The sequence below is a fragment of the Heptranchias perlo genome, chromosome 11 (assembly GCF_035084215.1).
Source record: "Heptranchias perlo isolate sHepPer1 chromosome 11, sHepPer1.hap1, whole genome shotgun sequence".
NCBI classification, from domain to species: domain Eukaryota; kingdom Metazoa; phylum Chordata; class Chondrichthyes; order Hexanchiformes; family Hexanchidae; genus Heptranchias; species Heptranchias perlo.
The window spans coordinates 12,140,897-12,148,577 of record NC_090335.1 but is presented as its reverse complement, the minus strand read 5'-3'; the positions used below and the strand labels follow the sequence as shown (position 1 = coordinate 12,148,577).

The window sequence follows — 7,681 nt, the reverse complement described above, 5'->3', positions numbered from 1 at the left end:
TTGTTTTCAACATTAATAAAAAGGATATGAAAATATCAGAAAATAAGGTGAAAAATAAAACAGTAAATCAACTAGAAAAACGTTTTGTTGAAAAAGCGTGATTCGGTGAGTTTCCATAATGTATCATTTGGTCACTAATTCTATTCTTAAATATTTTCTTTGAAATAAAGGTTACTGTTGCCAAAATCTAGCAGCTCAAAACTGGGCATCCATGAGGTGCTGTGAGCCATCAGCAGCAGCAGAATTGTATTCCAGCACAATCTGTAACCTCATGGCCCAGCATATTCCTCACTCTACCAACTAGCCAGGAGATCAACCCTGGTTCAATGAGGAGAGTAGAAGAGCATGCCAGGAGCAGCAGCAGGAGTACCTAAAAATGAGATGCCAACCTGGTGAAGTTGCAACACAGGGCTACATGCATGCTAAACAGCGGAAGCAACATGCTATAGACAGAGCTAAGCGATTCCTCAACCAACGGATCAGATCAAAGTTCTGTAGTCCTGCCACATCCAGTCGTGAACGGTGCTGGACAATTAAACTAACGGGAGGAGGAGACTCTGTAAACATCCCCATCCTCAATGATGGCAGAGTCCAGCACATGAGTGCAAGAAGCAAGGCTGAAGCGTTTGCAACCATCTTCAGCCAGAAGTGCGAGTAGATGATCCATCTCGGCCTCCTCCCGATATCCCCACCATCACAGAAGCCAGTCTTTAGCCAATTCGATTCACTCCACGTGATATCAAGAAACGGCTGAGTGCACTGGATACAGCAAAGGCTATGGGCCCCACAACATCCCGGCTGTAGTGCTGAAGACTTGTGCTCCAGAACTAGTCGTGACTCTAGCCAAACAGTTCCAGTACAGCTGCAACACTGGCATCTACCCGGTATGCCCAGGTATGTCCTGTCCACAAAAAGCAGGACAAATCCAATCCAGCCAATTACTGCCCCATCAGTCTGCTCTCAATCATCAGCAAAGTGATGGAAGGTGTCGTGAACAGTGCTATCAAGCGGCACTTACTCACCAATAACCTGCTCACTGATGCTCAGTTTGAGTTCTGCCAGGACCACTCGGCTCCAGACCTCATTACAGCCCTGGTCCAAACATGGACAAAAGAGCTGAATTCCAGAGGTGAGGTGAGAGTGACTGCCCTGGACATCAAGGCAGCATTTGACCGAGTGTGGCACCAAGGAGCCCTAGTAAAATTGAAGTCAATGGGAATCAGGGGGAAAAGTCTCCAGTGGCTGGAGTCATACCTAGCACAAAGGAAGATTATAGTGGTTGTTGGAGGCCAATCATCTCAGACCCAGGGCATTGCTGCAGGAGTTCCTCAGGGCAGTGTCCTAGGCACAACCATCTTCAGCTGCTTCATCAATGACCTTCCCTCCATCATAAGGTCAGAAATGGGGATGTTCGCTGATGATTGCACAGTGTTCAGTTCCATTTGCAAACCCTCAGATAATGAAGCAGTCTGTGCCCGCATGCAGCAAGACCTGGACAACATCCAGGCTTGAGCTGATGAGTGGCATGTAACATTCAAGCCAGATAAGTGCCAGGCAATGACCATCTCCAACAAGAGAGAGTCTAACCACCTCCCCTTGACATTTAACAGCATTACCATTGCCGAATCTCCCACCACCAACATCCTGCGGGGGGGGGGGGGTCACCATTGACCAGAAACTTAACTGGACCAGCCATATAAATACTGTGGCTACAAGTGCTGGGTATTTTGCAGCGAGTGACTCACCTCCTGACTCCCCAAAGCCTTTCCACCAACTACAAGGCACAAGTCAGAAGTGTGATGGAGTACTCTCCACTTGCCTGGATGAGCGCAGCTCCAAAAACACACAAGAAGTTCGACACTATCCAGGACAAAGCAGCCCGCTTGATTGGCACCCCATCCATCACCCTAACCATCCACTCCCTTCACCACCGGTGCACTGTAGCTGCAGTGTGTACCATCCACAGGATGCACTGCAGGAACTCGCCAAGGCTTCTTCGACAGCACCTCCCAAACTCGCGACCTCTACCACCTAGAAGGACAAGGGCAGCAGGTATATGGGAACACCACTTGCACGTTCCCCTCCAAGTCACACACCATCCCGACTTGGAAATATATCGCCGTTCCTTCATTGTCGCTGGGTCAAAATCCTGAGTCTCCTACCTAACAGCACTATGGAGAACCTTCACCACACGGACTGCAACGGTTCAAGGCGGCGGCTCACCACCACCTTCTCAAGGGCAATTAGGGACGGGCAATAAATGCTGGCCTTGCCAGTGACACCCACATCCCATGAAGGAATAAAAATTTTTTTTTTTACAGAAATGCAATTTATGAAATGCTGAATGCCTTTGCTGGTTTCTTTCCCACGTGACCTTTGCTATTATTTTTAATTTCTGCCAATGTTCTATTCCTCTGATCAGTGCTGTGTTCTTTCATTTTTTGCTGGTTTTAGATTAATTTTGTCACTCTCTATACCTTTTAAATGTGTATCTCACAATTTATGCCATGTGAGAATCTCTGTAAAATGATACCCTATTCTAACAGGTGACATTTTAAAATGTCCTAATTTTATTATGCCCTCTTGTTCTGGATTTCTTCACCAGAGGAAATAGTTTTTCTGTATCTACCCTACTGAATCTCTTAATCATTTTAAATACCTTGATTGAATCACCCCCTCAATCTTATGGTGTTAGCCTTCACTCAGTGGTAGCACTATTAACTCAGAATCAGTTGTTTGTTGTTTTGAAGTCCCAATCCAGAGACCTGAGCACATAATCTAGGCTGTGACACTCTTGTGCAGTACTGAGAGTGTCTTTGGGACGAGACGTTAATTCAAGACCTCGTCTACCTTCTTGTGCACATAAAAGATCCCATGGCACTATTTCAAAGAAGAATAGGGGAGTTCTCCTTGGTGTCCTGGCTAATATTTATCCCTTATCCAACATCACAAAAAAATAACAGATTATCTGGGCATTATCTCATTGCTGTTTGCGGGTCCTTGCTGTGCACATATTGGCTGCCCTACATTGCAAACAGCGACTATACTTCAAAAGTACTTCATTAGCTATGAAGTGGTTTGGAAGGTCTTGAAGTTGTGAAAAGTGCTTTATAAATGCAAGTTCTTTCTAAACTCAAGGACGTGCAAGCCATGTTTATGCAATCTGTCTTCATAATTTAAACACTTTAAGCCCTGATATAATTCCGGTGAATCTGCACTGTACTTCTTCCAAGGCCAATATATCTTTTCTGAGATTCAGTGCTCAATAAGAACATAAGAAATAGGAGCAGGAGTAGGCCATCCAGCCCCTCGAGCCTGCTCCACCATTCAATAAGATCATGGCTGATCTACCTCAACACCATTTTCCTGCACTATCCCCATATCCCCTGATTTAATTTAATACTAAACTTAATACTGCAGATAGGTCTGACCAAGGCTCTATACAACTGAATCATTATTTCCTCACTTTTGAATTCCATTCCCCTTGAGATAAAGGCCAACATTTTATGAGCTTTTTTGATTATGTTTTGCATCTGTGTACAAGCTTTTAGTGATGTGTGTGGATGGACACCTAAATCTCTTTTCTCCTCCACATTTCCTAGTCTCTCATCATTAAGAAAATATTCCGATTTGTCTTTCTAGGATCTAAAGTGGATGACCTCACACTGCCCCACGTTGAACTCCATCTGCCACAGTTTTGCCCACTTAGTCTGTCTCTGTCACTTTGTAACTTCCTCTTCCTATCCACACAACTTACTGTGCCTCCTAACTGTCATCTGCAAACCTAGATATATAACTCTCTATTCCTTCATCCAAGTCATTAATATATATTGTAAAAAGCTGAGGCCCCAGTACAGATTCCTGGGGAAAACCATTTGTCACATCCCCCCAATCAGAGAAAGAACCCTTTATCCCTGTTCTCTGTCTCCTACCTCCCAAATAGTCTAGGATAAATAGTCTCCCTCATCCACCCCCCCAACTCCCACCCAAAAAGATGTTGTAACTCTGACCCATAGCCTCCCTGCACTTTATTTGGTGTCTGGAGCCTCCTACCAGATCAAGGTTCTCCTGGTGCTTGCCGCCTCCAGCAACAAAATTGTAAAACTACATTTTCTAAAATCCGTAAATTCCTAAACAGGAGACTGCACAAACCTCCAAGGTACATTATCTGCCATTGTAGCAAATGAAACAATTTCATTTCTTTTGCCCAGGAGTGCAGTGAGCATCATGGCTGAGCTCTAGAACTCAATGGATGAGGTAGATTTCAACCTTCATTCTGAGATATTCCAACATTAGGTGTTAGTGCTTCAGCACGATGCACCAGTGACTGTGACCAATCTTTCTAATACTTGAAAAAGGTTTCAATCAGTTTTTGTGTTTTTGTCATATTTCACAATAAAAGAAATGTAATTACAAAAAAAAATAAATCTGGCAAAGCTCCATTATGGTGTCACATTAACATCATGATATTACAGCAGTGAAAATATTTCAAATCCGCTGCTATTGCCCACATAAATATTATAAAACAGTTCCCAATTATTGGTCATGCAGTATTACATTGATACAGCCTATTAAATGTTGTTTGCTTTAAAAATTGAAACATGAGTTATGTAATTCATTTTGAGGCAGATTTGATGAGTATTACTGTATGCAGCTTTATAGCTTGCTGGAACAGTGGTAGGGGTAATTTAATATCTTACTGCAGTAAGAGGCTCAGTGCTGAATAATGATGCTGCATAGCAACTGAAAGCAGAAAAAATTGTTATTTGGAGAAATACAAGCATTAATGGGAGTGGGGGCCCAGGAGGAAGAGCGAGTGTCAGCGAAAGTGGGGATTTGGGATAAAGAACAAGTATCAGTGGGAGTGGGGGCCCAGGAGGAAGAACAAGTGTCCATGGGAACCATAGACCCATAGCAGTTTCCAGCAACTCATCATGTCTGTGCTGGCTCTTTACTAGAGCAATCCAAAACTAATCCCACAACCTAGCTCTCTGCTCATAATCCAGTAGCTTCCTCTGCTTCACATAATTATCCAATTTTCCCTTAAAGGCTGCAGTGGCCTCTGCCTAAACCACTCCCCATGGCAAAGCATTCCATACTCCAACAACCTGTTGTATGAATACATTTGTCCTAAACTCTCTCCTCACTCCCTTAGTGACAATTTTATAATGATGACCCCTCGTCAATGATTCCCTAACTCTTGTACTCTACGCCCCTATTTATAAAACCCAAAACGGTGCTGGTTCTTTTTATGGCCTTAACTACTTGCACTCGCAGTTTCATGGAAATATGTATTTGAACTCTAGGTCTCTCTCTTTACCCACACCCTTCAGCATCTTTCTGTTGTATGTATATTCCCAAAATGCACTGCCTCACACTTTCCAGATTAAAATGCATATACTTGTCTGCACATATTTACATTATAACTTATCAACGTCTTCCTGAAGTCTTTTAGTCCTCCTCACAGATGGCTAAACCTCTTTTGTGTCATCAGCACATTTTAAGATCATGTTCCTCATGCCCAAGTCTCAATCATCTATGCACGGAGAACAAAAGTGGACCCAGCACTGATCCCTGGGGTACATGATTTCCAATCCTTCTCAAATCCAAGCAACACCCATTTACCCTAACTTTTTGTTTCCTGTCTGTCAACCAACTTTCTATCCATGCTGCTCCACTTCCTCTTATACCATCCACATAAGTTGGGATCCGAGAGAAAGTACAAGTATCAGTGAGACTGGGAATGGGTTGATGGTGAATCTCAGGAACAGCATGGGCAGAGGCACCAGTACGAGCAGAGACAGATGCTGGGAGGTTGCGGAGAGTTTGAACAGAAGCATTGACAGAGGCTGGGAAATCAAGGCTCTATGGGGTGGAGACTCAGGGGGAAGAGGGATCAGAAGCAGAAATGGAGGGTGAGAGATAGAGCATCAAAGGGAGTGGAGCCAAAGCACGGATAGGTGCCAAAGGGAGAGGAGGCAGAGGCCAGGAGAGTAAGCATCAGCAGGAGCAAGGACTTGCATGGGACAGCAAGCATCAGCAGGAGTGGGGATTCAGGATGGAGTGAGACTATCAGCAGGATGGAGCCAGTAAAGAGACTGGGAGAACAGATTTATTTTTCTAAAATACTAGAATGAAAGTCTGGAGTGCTCCATATCAGGTTAACCATTGAATTCCACCAATTCCATCCTAAACTTTATAGTGATTCTAGGATTACAAATATCAATACAACAGTAGTTTCTGCTTCTTACCGTGTCCCTGATTCTGTAATATTTCTCCATTTGATCCTCTGCGGTCAAGACAAATTTTTCTGTTATTATCACGGCATCTAATTTTCACCTTTTGCATCAATCACCCTCTCCAATAGCCTAGTAGAGAAGTATCTGAGTATTGCTGTGGTTTATCCACTGTTTCTCTTTCTTATAACATTCCTTTTTAAGACTGAAATCCACCTGCTATCTCTGTAATCTTGATGAATGTAGATGAACAGGAAGTAGATATGTAAAGGCAACTTTCAGTAAAAACAAAAAAAAAGATAAAGTTTAATCTGGAATTGGATGTTTCAAGGTTAATGATCAGTAAAAAGAAAATTAGCAAAGAACCCGTGTTCCTCCATAAACCAGCTTCAATTTTTCCTAATTTTAGGTAACAATCTCCCAAAGTGCCTTCAAAAAAGATTTACGCTGATTCTACATGATTAGCCAACACCACTGACTGCCTCCGTACCGTCACACTGTTTGTCTGACTTTAAGGGGTCAATTTTAGGATGGCCGAGCGGGTGCGTTTGTGGCAGGGGGTTCCAAAAATTGGGGAATCCCAGAGCGGGTCTGGAGCCCGGCTCCAACCCACCCACTTCCAGGCTCCCCAATGACGCGAATCGGTGCGCGCGCAGCCCCCGCATGCAGGACTCCCACCGGCAATTAAAGCCGGCGGGATGTCAGTTTAGATCATTAGGGAGGTACTTGAGGTCATTGACAGACCTCATTGGGAAGAGATGTTAGCAGGGATGTGATTTTGGACTCTCCTCTGCGTGTCTCTCATGATGTGGGAAACACTCCCTGTTGTTGCAGACGTGTTTCAGTCAGCAGCCATTGGGAGGTGCAGAGGATTCCTTGACAGTTGGGGGGAATACCTCATTCATTGCAGCAGGGCATTCTGTCACCTCAGACAAAGTTTTTCCTGCCACACCGTTGTCTCTACACTCAAAATTATTACATCATACCCTAAACTCTGCTGTCCAAACACATTTACGTACTTTGCGGACCCCCTCACACTCACACAGTCAGGATGGGGGTGGGGGGGGGGGGTCCATAGCTGCAATCATCACTCCATTGGAGGACGAGCAATATCACCAGCCTCGCCAGGCACGCCGTCCACTTCCACCACGTGGAGCTACACAACACAATGCTGCGCAACAAGCACCTGCACAAAGTAGTCATGCAACTACACATACACCCACTGTAGGGTGACCCAATGGGTGGCATCAAGGGTGTTCATGGAGAACCTCATGAAAGGGCCTTATTGCACAAGCCAGTCAAGAATGGCCAAGATGTAGCAGTAGTGGTGACAATATAATATGTAATGTGAGTTGATCAGAAATCAAACATAAGTAAAAACCATGACAAACCCTCAAACACCCTTGTGCATCCCCTTCATGCTCACGACACATTTGCCTTACGCT

At 44.3% G+C, this 7,681-nt stretch overlaps 1 protein-coding gene across 2 annotated transcripts in view; it reads right to left on the bottom strand.

The window, feature by feature from the left end:
• Nucleotides 1-7,681, bottom strand: part of LOC137327096 (general transcription factor IIF subunit 2) — a 95,683-nt gene that overhangs the window by 39,915 nt on the left and 48,087 nt on the right. The gene's annotated exons all lie outside the window — the stretch shown is intronic.